The sequence below is a fragment of the Gallinula chloropus genome, assembly GCF_964237585.1.
Source record: "Gallinula chloropus genome assembly, chromosome: 3".
Taxonomy (NCBI): Eukaryota; Metazoa; Chordata; class Aves; order Gruiformes; family Rallidae; genus Gallinula; species Gallinula chloropus.
In genome coordinates, this window is record NC_140087.1 from 8,816,473 (window position 1) to 8,832,812 (window position 16,340).

Genomic DNA, 16,340 nt, shown 5'->3' on the forward strand with positions numbered 1-16,340 from the left:
ATGAATTCAGCAGACTCAGGCTCACCTACGAGCAGCCAGTGGGTTTAAAGGGACAGCTCCAGCTTGTGAATGCATGAGCTGAACTGTGTTGCCTTCTTCAGCTCCACACATCTCAGTGGCTTCTGCAGGGGTGCAAGTAAATCTCCTGGAATACAAATGTCTGAGACTTGGAACAGGCTGAATTAAATGGGTGAAGAGGTGTTGGAGTGGGGTTGATTGTACGAACTCGAGTTTTCAATGGAAAGGTTTGGAACTGCAGGCACGTGCCTTGTCCAAGAACCTTTCCCCCCAGAATCTACCCAAAAGACTTGATTTATTTGCTGCTCTTGAAAGTTGCACGTGGTGGTCTTCTATAGCTTGCAAGGTAGGAAGTGAAAGTTTAGGTTTAACTTAGACATTCTGCCTTTGTTAAAGCTATGGACAACATAAAACTTTGTCCCCCTTAAAAAAAAAAAAGGGAAGTATTACCTTTCTTCTTTGATTCATTAATTAGTTTTAAATTAAAGCAGAGATGTGTGTGACTTCCTTTGGCATGAAGATTTCAGAGCAATGTCACAAAACTTTGCAGAACTGCTTTGCTACCCTTTTTTTTAAGTAAAAATCTTACTTTTTTTTGTTTTACCTATTCTCTCTTTTCCATATAATTCTGGGACTGTGGTCTATGGCCTAATTAATTCATTTTAAAATTCCAATGTGCTACTTTGAATTATTTTTGCATTTATTCTGCCCAAATGTTCTGTTCACTGAAGGCTCTTCTGAAGGCTTGTCATATGTTGGGTCTGATCTGTTTTGGTTTATTCCAATGAGAATAACTCACTAAAACTAGGACTGCTTGAATATGTAGGAAAGGAAAAATTTTGTTTCCTTTAATGTCTTTTTCAGTATTTATTATTTTTTCATCTGTAATCTTTGGGAATGTTTCATGTTGGGACTCTTCCATTTAGACTCTTGGGGTAAACTGATTAGGGTTAGAGTCTTATATGACCACAGAGGGATGTAGTGGGATTTTTAATCAAGACCCCTGTACTAGTGCTGTGCTCTCCTTACAGGAAAAAGGGCCCACAAAGCTCCTGTTAGGGTTTATCTGACTGGCTCTGTTGAAAAATTAGATTTTTGGTGCAGTTCAGTCAAGATGACTGGTTACTTCCCCAACAGTCGCTTGCATAACGATTGTTTCAGTAGTAAATTTGCCGAGTGACTTACCTGCTGCACTAACCTGTTCCTGTATGTGGTGACAGAAAAGCCCTACAATTTGGTTTCACACAGTAGTATGAACTCCTGATTGCCTGCTTCAAGGCTTCGTTAGCCTTTTGGGCTGAAGTCTAGTGATTCCCTGTCATTTTAGATGCCATTAATTTTAGCTTGTGGACTAATTGCTGGTTCTGTCAGGGCTAAGTATGTAAGTAAAATTAGTGAGCTGAAATAGGGTGTTTAAGGGCATAAAATAGGTTTGGGGGTAGGTTTTTTATATAAATCAGGCTGTTGCCAGCAGTAGACTGACATGTCAGGGTGGTTTTGCTCAGCTGAGAACCTCTTCACTCTGGCAGCACCTGTGTGGCAGAAGGTTACTTACTTTGTTTATTTGCATGGGGATAGTTAATGTACAAAAAGTACCTTGTCCTGTTTGCTTTAATCTCTTGTTACCTCTCAGAATTGGATGCAGCTCTCTTAAAAGCAAAACAAAACAACAAACCAAAACAAACCCCAACAAAACAAAACCCACCAAGAAGCAAGCGGTTTCACAAAGTATTTCTAACAACAGCAGGCAGCCTCACTGCAGCCTGTGTGTGCTGTAAAAGGTTCTTGGTCTGCAGCCGACTTCTGTGAGGGTGGGAGAAGAGTATTTGGGTGGGGACAGAAGGAGATTTGCTGTGAAAATTAACTTAATTGAGCTTTCAGTAGCTCATACGTGCTCTCTTAGAGCACCTGGAGATGCTTTCTGTAACCTGAAGAGGTTTGGGGAGGACTTCCTGCATTTCTCTGCTCTTGATTGAGCCCTGGAGCCGGAGCCAACATCTGGTGGCAGGTGTGTGGTCTCCCATGTGCACCTAACACCGGGCAGCTCTCCAGGGCAAAGAGGTAACGGTGGGGTTTGGGAACTGGTAGAAAGGCTGTACGATTGCACCAGGAAGGTGGGAAGAGGTCAGTGACACCATAAGTGAGCTGATGTTTGTAAGGAGTTTGGCAGTCTGTATTTTGTTAGGGGAGATTGGACTTCATGGAACCGAAGGTAAGGCATCCCTCTACTTGCAGTGTATATACAACTTAGTATCTTTGTTTTAAAGTTGTTGTATACCGTGTCCATGTCTGTTACAGGGTTCTAGTTCAAGTAACTCCTTCCAGCGGTACAAGTAGGTCAAGAACTCCTCTTTAATAGCTGGATATCCCAGATACAGGTATTGAGAAGATCCACGCTTGTGACTTTGGCTCGCTGCAGCACAAAGCAGGCAGAGGTAGTGACTTTACCATAGGAATGAAATCCAAGAATGTGTGAGTGATGCTAACCTCTAACACAAGGTGGGAAAAAACTCTGACCTTTTAGCATCATCCTCAGTCATGCTTTGCAAATGACAATGTCACTCCTGTCCTAGATGGATTGATGGAACAGGTTGCCCAGGGAGGTGGTGGATGGACCCTCCCTGGAGGTGTTCAAGGCCGGGTTGGATGGGGCCTTGAGCAGCCTGGTCTAGTGAGAGGTGTCCCTGCCCATGGCAGGGGGGTTGGAACTAGGTGATTTTAAGGTCCCTTCCAGCCCAAACCATTCTATGATTCTGTGACATCCCCTCTATTACTTAAAGGGAGGTGCAATACCTAACATCAAGGCAATGTTCCTTGAATTAACTATACAAGTTCTTAGGACACAATCATTTTATTTTTAGCTGTTGGGTTTTTTCTCCTCTTAAGCTGTTGTTCAGACTTTTACCCATGCAGGCTTGTTCAACAAGACTTCATTATCTCTAGTGCCTTGTGTAAAGTTACTTCATACTTATGTCCAGAGGGGCAAAGTTTCCTTCCCTTGTCCTTAAAGGTCTGACCCATATTTCAAGCATAATTTACTTTCAGCATTACCAATTTTTACCTAAGATTTTTTTCTTATTCTAAACAAACACTTGCAGTCACCATCATCCAATTTTTAAAAAACTGAAAGCTAAGGGTAACAGTAGATATCTTTTTCATTTTAACATTCATTCTGAAGTCCTGTGGGTTGGGTTATGTTTTTTTCTTGTATTTATTACTGCTATTCCCACCACTCACAAAGGATCTTGTAAAACATTTGACGTTGTCACTTCATGAGGTGTTTGTGAATGGCTTATCTTGGGAAGAGCTCAAGATACTCCAGACTATTTCCAAAACATGGTGTTCAGATATTTTGCAGGCTGTTTTTTTTTGGTGTAAACAAGTATTTTTTGCTCAGGTAGGAATGAGAGATGTTCCTATTACATGAGCTAGAGTACTTCTACCAAAACATTCTTTCAAACACTTGCTGTAGGTCTGTGTACAGACTAGAAGCAGATTTTTGTATTGTTAATTTCTCTTTATTCAACAGGAATATGGATATGAATTGTTTGTTTTTTTCTTTTTTAGCTTGGGGAGGGAGAAGAATCAGATTTGTCTGAGGTTTATTGGGGGGTTGGTTTGTTTGTATTTAATTTGGATTCTTTCTTCAGTTCCATTCCCCAGGTAACTGCAACGTTTACCTGGACTTCCAGGGAGGACAGAAGTAACCAGAGAGGAGTTGGCTACTAACCCTTTTAGCAGAAGAGCTAATTGAAAATTGGCTTGAAGTTGCAGCCAAAAAGCTTGTATTTATATCACAATATGCATTTATGCATTTGCAAGCCCCACTGAAAATACATTTCATGTACTTGTAGGCTCCTGTTCTTTCAGTAAGTAACACTTTGGGAACATGAGCTTGTGTGTGTGGAGAAAAAGGAAAAAAAAGAGGAATTCAGAGTCCAGAATTTCTTTTGCCCAGAGCCTAAAATTGACTACTTCTGCTCACATATATGCTGGTGGTTTAAGATGGATGATGAGGCTCTCTTCAGCCAAATTTTCACTGGGATTTAGAAATCTGTAAGTTGAACCATATTAGAAAGGATCGTTATGTATGATTAATAGATGCTGCAAAGAGGCAGTCTCTTAAGTTATTATTCAGAACATGGCAGCAGAAATAGGATGTATTATCAATAGTTACCAACCATGGGGTTTAGTGTTTTGGTATTTGTAAAGTATTAGTTTGTAATTTATTTCTGAGGTGAAGACATGAAAAACTGACACTAATATGTCACCATATTTGGTCATATTATAAGTCAGTGATGGAAAGCTGACTTCAGTAACTACAGCTGTAAATGCAAATGTAAGCATCGAGTCTTGGCTGTGGTTAAAGCTCAGGCAAGAACAATGGGTTTGCAGAGGAAGGGGATTAGGTCAACTACAGCACCCTCCTTGTTCTCTCTGCTGCTCTTTCCTTAGCACCACCAAACACAATATTTCTCCTCCTCCATCCCACAGCAAGAGAGTAGCTGTAATCTCCCCTCTCTGTGGCTGTATCTTGATTTGAACCAGCTCTCTTGTACTGGTTTTTTTGACATAGTTTTGCACATGGAAACAGTTCTTTAGCTCACTAAAATGATGAATGGATGCAGCAGTTTGAAAACTTTGTGGTTTAAGTGACAATTTTGTTAATGTTTTGCTAGTAAAAGAATCCTTTAAAAAAAATTACCTTTTTTTCCAGCTCACTTGTGTTATTCTGTTTACTTGTATCACCTCTCTTAAGAATACATGCAGATGGCTTAGGGAAACATAGGAGCTTATTTTCAAAGGGTGTGTATGCCAAAGCCAGCAGTGAATTCAGCAACGTGTTCCATGCTGTTCAGCTTACCTTAGAGAATGCTGTATCTTTCTGAAATGGCACTCGTCGTAAATAGATGGCCTAGCAAGACCAGCTATTGAAGCTGGATAGCAGCAGGCAGAAATAATAACTTCCTAGGTTAGAAACTTGTATTAACAATAAGTCTAGGCCTAATTATTTCCATGATCACACTTGCCAAAAGCAAGGGGGGGGGTGGGGGAGGAAAAAAGAAAGAGGAACAAAAAAACCAACCCCACTCAAAAAAAAAAAAAGCTGTGGGCAAGTTTTAAGTAATTCCATGTTGCAGTTGCCAAACCAGCTCCACATGGATAATGCATATGCTGAATTGCTCTTTGTTTTTCAAATCTATTTTAAAAACTTTCTTTATGTGATGCTGCTTTTAACAATATTTGATTCCATAAAATGCCCCAGAGACTTCGCTGGTGGAGGAAAAAATTCTGTATCGTTGTAGATTGTATCATGCTGCTGTATTAAACCTAGAACAAAATTGCCTCAATATTTTAAAAGCCAGTCACTCTTGTCAGCTAAGGAGTGATTGAAGACAGGCAAATCAGTGTTCGGGCTGGAAGGGAAGATCCGAGTGAGCGCGAGGGGTGATGAGTCAGAAAACCACGCGGTTGTGTGCGGCTGGCTGAGACCCCATTCGGTCAGAAAGGGGTTTAAACACACAATAGCAACATTCTTTTAAAGTTTCTACTTTGTACCTTTCTGTGGAGACCAAAATTATCAGGGAGATTTCCCACAGCTCAGATTGGAAGGAAAAGACTTAAAACACCACGGATTTTTAAATGGAATCTTTTCCTGTGCTAGCAGTCTTCAGGTTAACCTTTTCATTATGCAAACGAAAGGGGGATGCTTCCCTACTTGCATCGCTGCGCAGGGCTTTGTGGTTGTTTCTTTCCCCCCCTTTTTTGGTTTTTTTTTTTCTTTCTTTCTTTTTTTGGCAGTGTTTTTTTTCAGTCCATGGGCAGTGAGTGGTAACACTGAAGGGATCTGTGAATAGGCAGTGCTGCTGTAGCTGCAGATACATATGTTACTAGTCTAAAAAAAAGTCTAAAAGAATATTGAGCTATGCACCTGACCATCCAAAACCCAGATGCTCTCCTTTTTTTCTTTTTCTCTAAAGGGATAAAAAAAAAAGCCAGATATTGCTAGAATCACCCTGCAGAATTTCACATGCTTCTTCCATCTAAAGGGAAATTGTCAAACCAGTAACTGTGTCACCTTCTCTTCAGACCAGAGGTTGGGCTGAACCACTGGCAGCACAGGAATGAAACGTCAACGGCTGTTCCCTCTACCTGCAACCAGCAGGAGCCCGTGATTCCGTGTGCGTGCAGAGCATGAGGAAAGTGGTACCTTGGTCATTGGTGCCAAGGCCACAGCTTTGTGCTTTGCAGAAGTAAGGAGTCACGCTGTACGTGTTTGACGTATGGGATGGGGAAGAAGCACCAGTACGAGGCTATGCTGCTCTGCAAACCCCAGTGAAGGTGTTGCATGTGGTACCTTTAGAGGCACTTGCTCAGCTTTCAGCAGGAGCCTGAGGGGCAAAACATTTCTCTCTTTAGCCTAATTTAAACTTTCTCTTGTTTAACCCTTGCAGGCTGGTGTTTTTTGCACTGGACTGTATGCAGGAGATAGCTCTAAGGCTTCTATAAGCTCCTAAATGGATTTTATTTGGAAACCCGCTTTATTCTTTGTGCCTGTGCCTAAAGCTATGTTTGCTGTGTTAGAGGAAGGAACAAAATCCAACCCCTGGTATCTGTAAAGTTTGACAAAAGCATTTTCTGTTCTGTTTCCTATTCAGAGATGAACAGTGCCTTAAGTCTTAAAACAAGGGGTTAAATTTAAGATCGGAGCTATTTTGGGTGCCTAATCTGAAAGATCCATTTGGAATTTGATGTTGAGAGGCAGATAAACAGCAGTTCTGCAAATCAGCACCTCCAAACTGAAGTTGCTATGGAGAGCCCGAACGTTTTCTAGTTTCTAAATGGATGAACTGAAATTTTGGAACATGAGTTAAGCCTTTATTTGACAGCAACAATGATTAGTTACTGCATACGGGCCTCTTCTGTCTTCTCTGTGCAGTGCGAAGGCGTGAAAAGTTTCTTTGCAAATTTCTATTTTTAACGTGAATAATATTTCCAGTACTTTTACACATCCACTTCGGAATGAGTTTATTGTTTCTCTTCTTAGGTTGCTCAGCTGTCCCCCTGAAAGCAGGCTTGGGAGAATTGTGATGCAGGTCTCAACACGTCCCCAGCGCGTTCCTTGTTGGCGTGTGGTGCGCGTGTCCAGGCACGCTACAAAGGAGCAGCAGTGCGTGATGCCATGACTGCTTTGGCTCTCTGAAGCCCAGAGCCATACAAACCATGACAAGCAGTTGGAGTAGCTCCCACGGGGACGATTGTTGAGGCAGACCACAACTAAAGGTGGGTCTCTTCTAACAAGCTGGCTGGAAAGGGCCTCGCTCAGCTTTCAGTAGCAACCTTGCCAGGGGAGAGAGTTCACCTGCGGTTGATTTAAAGTCAGATCTCAGGTAGGCTGAGCTTGTGTGTAGGTGAAACAATGCACTTTAGGTGCTGGCGTGAATGCTTCCCAGTAGTGGGAAGTGGAACCCTAATGTTAAGACTGAAACTAGGATATGTAATAGAGGGGAGAGAGAGAGAGGAAATTTGTTGTTGCTGCTGGTCAGATCAGAGGATGCAACAGTGGGACGCTCCCTGTTAGTCCTGGACACTTCGTTTCATCACAGTGTCCTCCCCTTAGAGCAGTCTCGACTGTGCTTGTTTAAAAACAAGCAGGTTCTGCATGTACAGTCCCAACCATGGCATTTCCTACTCGAGCTCTCCAACAAGAGGATATGGGAGTTACCAGGAGCACTGAACCCTTGTGGGTGAGGTATTTATGGAGTTTCAGATGTTGCAGGGTTAGCTAGGGGCGCGTTCCCCTGTTCCCTTTTCTTCCAGTGGATCACTTCTGTCTGTGGGCAGCAATGCCGCTTCACTCTGCATGCGCTGTACGACCTGGTGGACACGACCTGTTGCCTGGGCTCAAACAGAACCTGTACTCATTTCTGCGAAGCACGAATCGACAGCTCTGAGGGGGTGGGAGCCAGCAAAAGAGGAATTGGGGGGCCTCCACCTCTTCCCTCCTCTCGCGCAGGAAGTTCTGTGGGAGTTTGTTGGGCTCTCACCCTCTCGGGGACGCTGCCTCCGGGACAAACAGAGGAGGTATGACCTCACTCAGTTGTCCTCCCTCGCAATGAAATGCCGCCGTAAACAAGGACTCCCTGCACGTGATCCTTCTCCTTAATCTAAACACAGTTAATACAAAGATGTGCAAGGCCCTTGAGAAACCCTTCAGCCAAACATCAGAGCGGAAAGCCTCATTAGCAAGTACTTAACTAACATGGCTCTGATTTCTCTGAAAAGCAGCTCAGAAAATACCCAGTGAACTCCTGCAGCCTTTTCCCTGACCCTCTGAACGGTCATTAAAACCACTGTTGCCCTGTTTAAGGAATTTAAAGTGTGTTTTATAAGGCTAAAATGTGTTTGGAGTATCCCCATCTCACCCCAGTGGGGTAAGACCAGTCCCAGAGACTGAGCACATTGCATGAGCCTTGCTCTCTGTGGCATCAGCTCAGGTATTCCTTTCTTCACTTCTCTGTATTTTCTCACCCTCATACCTCCTCACCTGTGTCAGTAAACCAGTCAAAGGTGATGTAATGGGCTGGGTTGAAGTAGCCCATCAGAAAGGTTCTGCATGCTCATTCCCTCATGAGCTGGCACCACTGAGAAGCTCAGGCAGTGGTGGCAGTAGGCAGGAAGAGGCAGAGGTCACTTAACGTGATACCAGCACTGAGAGAAGGGCTTATCAGACAGTTTTCCTTTGTTTTTCTTCTTGTTGCTTACAGGGCTCATTTTTCAGGCTACAAATTACATCAATTTGAAAGCAGGATTATGGAAATATTACATATTGAAGGTGCCTGGTCCTTTCAGTGTTAATGTGCAAGTAGTGAGTAAACTAGTGCTCACTTACTAAAGAAAACTGGACAATAATATCTGATTTTTAAAAGGGGAACGGTTCCCAATTAAAAGCAGCCTTAAGAGTGTTCAGTGCCCAAGTCCTGTTGAGTTCCTAGGTTACTGTTCTAGCAAGTACATCTTGTTGAGATAAAAACTTGACTCCTTTTGCAAGGTCAAACCTCACATGCTACATCAGGGGGAAAAAAACAAGCCAAAACAAGACAAAAAAAACCCACAACAAAATGAGGTATCTGCAAAACCAGTTTGTCTTTTTTTCACCTCTTCACTGCATCAGCTTCCTCCTCCTGTCTGCATTCTCCAATGCTATGCAGTGAGGCTAGTGAAGTGCTGGTGTGTGTTACCCTTGTTTGCCTATGAACTTGGCACTGTTGTGAGCCACTGTTGTGGTCCTGCTACTATGTATAGTCCTATTTATTGTTTCACTTCTGCCTGAAGTTTTGTTATGGATGGAGGGTTTGTTTGTAAATTCCTCTGGAGTTTCTCAGCTTGGTGAGATTTGTAGTGGGGGGTGGCTCAGTGTGTTATTTCTCTGCCAGGAATACTTGGATGCATCCTTCAAATGTTCTGTTGTCTTAGGTCTCTTGCAGCTGCTTTATGGTTTTTAGGGGGTTTTTTGCTATCCCTACTTTCATTATTTGTTGAGATTATTTTCTGATTCATCATGTGATCCCAATTAAAGAATCAGGGAGACTGTACAGAATTAGTCACTAATCTACAGCCCCTACTTAAACAAGATGTTGCTTTATGAGACTTAATGCAATGACCTGAGACTTGGTGCAGTTCTCAGAGCGCCCTTGTGAGTTAGGTGACTTCTATTGCTTCTTTCTATTGATAGGAACAGGGAGACAGCAAGCAGCAAGTCCTAACCCAGTGCAAACTAAAGACACTCTTCTATTAATTTTTACCTTTTCTTCCCTTCTGCACACACACTATCCCTTCATTTTTGAGACCACCACTCTTACTGGTCTCTTTTTTATAGTTTGAAGGAGACAATAGATAAAGATCCCAGTGAAGGTAGCTGAGGACGTGACAAATGCCAGATATTGAAAGAGCATGTGTAGCACAGGGTAAAATATTAGCAACCCATACACTCATGTTGCCCTTTGTCCTTTAACACCAGAATGCTTCTGCTGTTTGAAGGCAGTGTGTTGAGAAATAAATCACTTCTAATTAACCCCACCCTCGCAAAACAAACAGGGCAGTTGTAGCACACTGTCCTCCTCCTGAAAGGGAAGAAAAACCCTTGTTGTTATACACATGACAGGAAAGCCTTTAGAGATTTGAAAAGGCCTGGTTCAGGCAATCTGAGCCCCTCCCTTCAAGCCCTTAAGGTCTCTGGTCTTCTGTAAAAGTCCTATTCAAATAGCAGGTCGAATAGCCTAATGTGGAACAATGATATACTTGTGTGGTTTGGACCCATCATTTGGAATGCTCTAGTGAAGAAGTAATTCCCTTAATCTGGATAGTATAAAAAAGCATTAGAAAGATTTTGCTATTTTAATTACAAACATTTTTACCAGGTAAACTTTTGCTTCCTTCTCAGCATGCATGGGGTAGCTGGGGGTTACGTGGTTAAATTGTATCCAGGTGGTGTGAATTCTAGCATCACTGTACCTAAATTTTGATTGGCTGGATGAATGCAGATTCTTCAGTGTTGTTCCTAAATTTTCTATAACATAAGTGAGGCAATTGCAGCGTAGCCTACTGAACAGAGACATTCTTAAAGTAGGCCTTAACAAAAGATGATGTATTTTTTTATTGTCCATCTCAAGAAGATCCACACTGGGATACACTCCCATTTACCTCCAGTTTCTCTACTCTGGACCTCCTGAAAGTAGGCACCTGAGTTTTGAATAAATAAAGAAATAAATAGATTTCTTCCTTCTCTGAAAATCACAGTTGGCCAAAGCTTAATGCTGCTTCTTGCACAAGTAATTTTGGCTTTGGAGCCATGATTAAATCATGTTTTCTTTGGGGCTAGCTCTTCTACAAGTCAGAAGCTGTGTGGGGTTGAATTCTCTCAGAAAGAAGATAAAGAGCTTAAGTTTCTTGCATCTTGGGTGAGTTTCCTAACTGCTGATGGATAAACAGAGAAATGTCCTCTAAGTGTCCTTGTGGGATGCATAAAGACTCCTATAAAACAAGCAGAGGAACAGCAGACAGGCTCCTGGGTGTTCACATTCCCTGAATGTGCTCCACTGATTTGAATTCTGAAACCCACCGTGTTTCTGCACTGCATTGTTTTCAAGACTAGATGATATGTTGTTGTGGACTTAGATGACCATGGGATGCTTCAATTCTTGCACTGATAGCATCTTCATCCTCCAGTGTATGGGGTAGCAACAAAGTGTATGACAAATCCTATACATTTTTGACTGTGTTACTGCCTCTACAGACCTACCCAGCTCACAACATACTATCTCACTACTTCCTAGATGAGGCTCCAATGGTAGCTGGCATATTGACATGGGTAGGTGCTCATGGTGTTCAGCATCTTCAGCATAGCATATGAAGCAAACATGCTGTCTGTGCTGCATATCAGAAAGTAAATCTGCCTACAAGTTGAGAAAGGGATAGGACTGGAAATATGGGAATTCTTGAAGGGTCTCTAGTTCAAGAAATGTTTGGGGTATGTCAGCATCTCATACTAGAGTGAGGATGAGAACATTCCTGGGCTGTCTTTGGAACTAGATGTGGCATAATCATGCTGGACCGTGTTCCCCTGAATTAAGTTCTGCAGAAGGATGGGACCTGTTCAGCGTAGAACTGTATAGGTCTGGCTGATCTGTATTAGGTGGGAAAACACTGACTCCATGCAGTGCTGTACATCTCTGTCAGCACTCTATTGCACAACTGATAGGATCTTCCAGTTCATGTTTTAAAACAGAAAGTTAGGTCTTAACTGCTTAACACCCCTGAACACACACTTTAAAATCAGTTTCTGAAAATCATGCCAAAGAAAGCACTTTTTTATTTATTAATCCTGGTTCTACCTGTAAAGCAGGACATTCAGAGTTAGAAAAGGTTTAGGTTTTTCACATCTTATTCCCAAAATATGTCACTTAGAATCAACTAAAACCAGTTTGAGCCCTTTCAATAGCTAAAGCTACGCATAATAGTAAAATATTTAATTTGAAGATATTTCCTTTTAAATTTTAAAATATTCATCCTAGCAAGCTAACTACCTTTTGGGTAAATTTTGAATCTAAAAGTAAATCTGAATTAGTGGTGTGTATTGCCTTTATTGTCAAGAAAAAAAGGCAGTTTATGTGCATTTTTTTAAGGTGGGGGGAAAAAAAAAGCCCAAAAAGCAAAACTCAAAGAAAATCCACCCCCACAAATATTCATGGGTTGATTACCAAAAGAAAAAGCAAACCAAGCTATCTTCAGCCCAGCTCTGCTGCCAATTCTGGTGCTGGAGGCTGTAGACTTGTCTCCCACCTCCCTACAGCACTGGAGTCACTCCTGATTCTGTTCTCTTGGTCAAGATTTGGACACATTAGTTGTATGGGGATCTGTACAATGGTAAGTGTAATGCAATGTTGTATGCAAGAGGTAAGTATGTGGGTAGTGAGTATACGGAACGTATCTGCACAGTTGCACCTGGGTTCCAGGTTGCTGTCTTCATTAACTGAGTACATAATACACTAGCCCTCCAGATGCTGAGCTGGCATGTGGAAGGCAGACAGGAATAAATATTACATGATTTCTTTATACAGTGTAATCTGTCAGTCTGACAACTGAAAATCTCTGTGAGTTATCTGTAACAGGCTCTTTCCTTGAGGAGGAAAAGGAATGTTTTCTTGGATAGGTTAATACTTTCACAGATAAGGTTTGTAATTAGCCACCTTGAAGAAAAAGGGATGAATTTCAGAAGGGAAAAACTCATTTGAAATGAGCTCCGTTTTAGAATCCTGAATAGTCTTCAGAGATCTACTTGAAGTGTGTTCATTTATCCTCATACGATAATTTATTGGATGGATTTAATATTTCCAGACTTGGGGTTTTATAATGCTGAAATAGATCATAGATCTCATCCACCTCTGGAACATTAAGAGCATGCTTGGAAAATAGTGTATACAGAAGAAATGTTTAGTTCATTATTATCCTTTTGAAAGGAGTGCAATAGTAGAGTTCTAATTCTGGAAGTATATCAACTTTTTGAGATGGGAGGGTAGCTGATACTTAGAGTAGGAGATGCTTCAGTAATACAAGTGTCCAAAGTAGCACAGGCAGCGACCTGAATACCCATTCTCATTGAAAATACCAACAGAACACCATCCTGCCCACAAAGAAAAATATGACTGAGAAAGATGGGTTTGAGAACATGCCAGGGGACATGTAAATAACGCCTGTGATTACAGCAGCCCTCTTGTGTAATTAAGGCTGAGTGAAAATCATGTTCTAGCAATCTGTTCTGACAATTTAACCCCTGAATGTGCAGTGGCACAGCCCTGACAATCCTGGCTTGCATGATGACCACAGTCTTCTTCCTGGCATGTGCTGCCAAGGTCATGGTACTGGCGATGACCTCCACCACAAAATAGTTCACACTGCTGCAGCATGTCCAGAGGCAGAAATGAGACTTGATGTTGCAGCAACATGGTGCCAACCAGCATGGTGATGTTTTGCACCTGCTTTTTCGTTTTTTTCTTGCTTTTTTTTTCTTTGAGATCAGATGTGATTTAAGTAGTTCTGGCTCTTGCAGTTTCCAGCTGACTTCTGTGGATGCTGTGAGGTTCAGTAGCTGGGTCTGTGATTTCCTACCCGATCCATGGTTTTTTCTCTTTTTCCTCGTGTAAAGTCATCCTAAACATAGTGATCATATCACTGTCTTCCCTTGGACGTGCAGAGAGATTGGTACCATTATTCCTGGAAAAGCCACGCGTGTGTTGTCACAGTTGCAGGCACACTGTTATCTGAAAAAGCAGTAATATTCTAAGCTTGATCTCTTTCTGTCACTTGAAATAATAACGAAGTTGTACATGGGAACACATGGGAAAATCATAAGGACATGTTTCTCATTAATTAAAAATTGCCCAAAGCTCCAGAAAGCAACAAACTTATAAAGAACAAATAACAGTGTAATAGGCCATTACAAATGATGTGTGTAAAATCTGAATAGCAAAAATTCTTAGACAGCAACATTGCTCTAACCTGCAAAAGGAGACTCAGACCATCAATAGGCAGGAGTTTGATAAAATGTCACATGCACTTATTTCCTCTGATTTCACTGAATCAAATCTACTACAGAGATACTTTTGATACCCTGATAATCACTTGGATTAGGACTTAAGACAACCACACCTAAGGTCAAGTATGAATCTGTGTCATAATATTGGAGTACAAATGGAATGATGTAATCAAAACTTTAGTTTACTAAGTTTCTAACTTATTTCTGATTCTTTGCACCAGGCATCACTCCACATTACAGTTCCTCAAGTAGCAAACATGTTTACTGCTGTCCCTCAGTCCTCACTTTCCACCCTACCACAAACTCACTTCTATCCCCAAACAATATTTTACTGTCCCTTCATCTGAGGCATCTTCCAGGGCTACACAGCTAATGACAGCTACTGACAGCATCTCCTCTGAAATAACCTGAGTTAGATACAGCTTTTCAGGCACCTGCAGAGGTTGGGTTTGTTACTGGGGTTGTTCTGTCCCTTTGATAACCAAATTGCTTCGCTGAGAGATTCCCACTTTCCCCTGTCCTCGCACAAAGCAGTTGCTTGTTTGCTCCTGTGTAAATGGGATTGTTTCACGAATGCACAGCTCTATAGGTTGGTTGCACAGCTCTATAAAGCAAGAGGTAACAGCAATAGCATGCAGACTGAGCACAGGAATGAGCAGTTAGGGCTGGGGAGCTCTTACATCTGGGAATTTCTCACATTTGCTCTATTCCCTGAGAGAATGCTGCATGGAACAACCTCCCCACTTCTTTATATTCTTTGGGGCTGAGATGAGGAGGTAAATTCAGCTCTGGCTGTGCCTGAACATTGTGATCAGCTGGGCTCAGATCTCTGTTTTCGGCAAGTTTAACCAGAATGGTGCATCCAGTGTGAGGAGTCTTGCTCTGTTCAGAGTTTCAGATATTCCCTGGGCACGTGTTCAGTTTGGATCACCAGAGGTTGAAATTTCACAAGTGAATTGCCAGTAAGGCTGATGACATGGACCGAAATTCCATCAAGGCTCTGAACACAGGCTGAGTGCTCACGGTCATTGAAGCCACATTTCTACAGCGTAGTTGAGCTGAGCCAGTCGCTGGGGTTGAGCAGTGGCCGTGTGCATGTTGCTTCTCTGCTGCCCTGCTTGGAGGGGCAGTGCTGCTCCTCCGTGTGCAGCGGCTCTGGCTCGCTGCTGGCCCTGCGGAAAGCCGGCGCGTTAGGGACTGGAGCAGCGAGTCAGCTCTTTGCTCTCCCACGTAGGTCAGCGCTCTGTACATGCAGGTGTCCAACGGGACTCGCTGTAGCATCACTGGAGTGATGCCCAAGGTCATGTGCATCTTCTGGAAACACCCCCAGGCTTGGCTAGGAGACATCACAAAGTAGAAAGCCATCTTCTCTTTGACTGTCTCCTCTTCTGATGGTCAATGACTCTACCTGAAGAATTGTGTCATGTTTCCAGTTTCCCCTATCCAGTGTACCTCATGGCTATTGATTCGTGCTGTGGTGTGGATTAGGGGGTGAGAGAAGCAAGGTGTGATGTGCAAAGGTCCTAAAAAGACACATACAGAAAAGGTAGGAAAGCGTGGCAGCACGGCCCTTTCTAGCACCCTCCCATGACCTTTTCTCTCCTTCCCTGGGGACAAAACCTGGCATGACAACTCTGAACACCTGACTGGACATTCTGCAGGAATACAGCTCGTTACTTAGACATGAGTAGCCTCATTTTTGAGGCTGAACAGGGAGGACCTCTGGGTCCATGTGCATTAATACTGCTGCACTTATTCCCGCAAGACAGGAAGCTGGAATAAGCATTAGCAAAAATGACCATTCTGCTGCTTTTTATATAAACAGTTGGTTTAAGTTTCTTAATTCCTTCCAGAAAAAAATCCTAGCTGAGCCATTTCTGCTGGAGGTAAAATATTCCAGCATTCAGCAGTGCTCACTAGTTTAATGATAATCCAAACCTATACCTTAGAGAGGGCATTACCCTACCAGTCTTCCAGTGCCTAGGAGCCTCACAGTAAAGCTATTCCCACACAAAGGAGTGAGAAATGAGTGGCATCTTGCATACATCCTGCCAGTGTTTTGGTATTTCAGACCTTCAAATTGAGCATGATGGAGACTGAAGACAGCTCTCCTATTAGGACTGAAGTATACTTACTTTCTCCTTCTGACACTAGTTTATTAAACACAGAGTTCTAAGTAGTTTTTGGAATATGGCTGAAATCTAAGTTGTCCTGTTGAGTTCAGTAG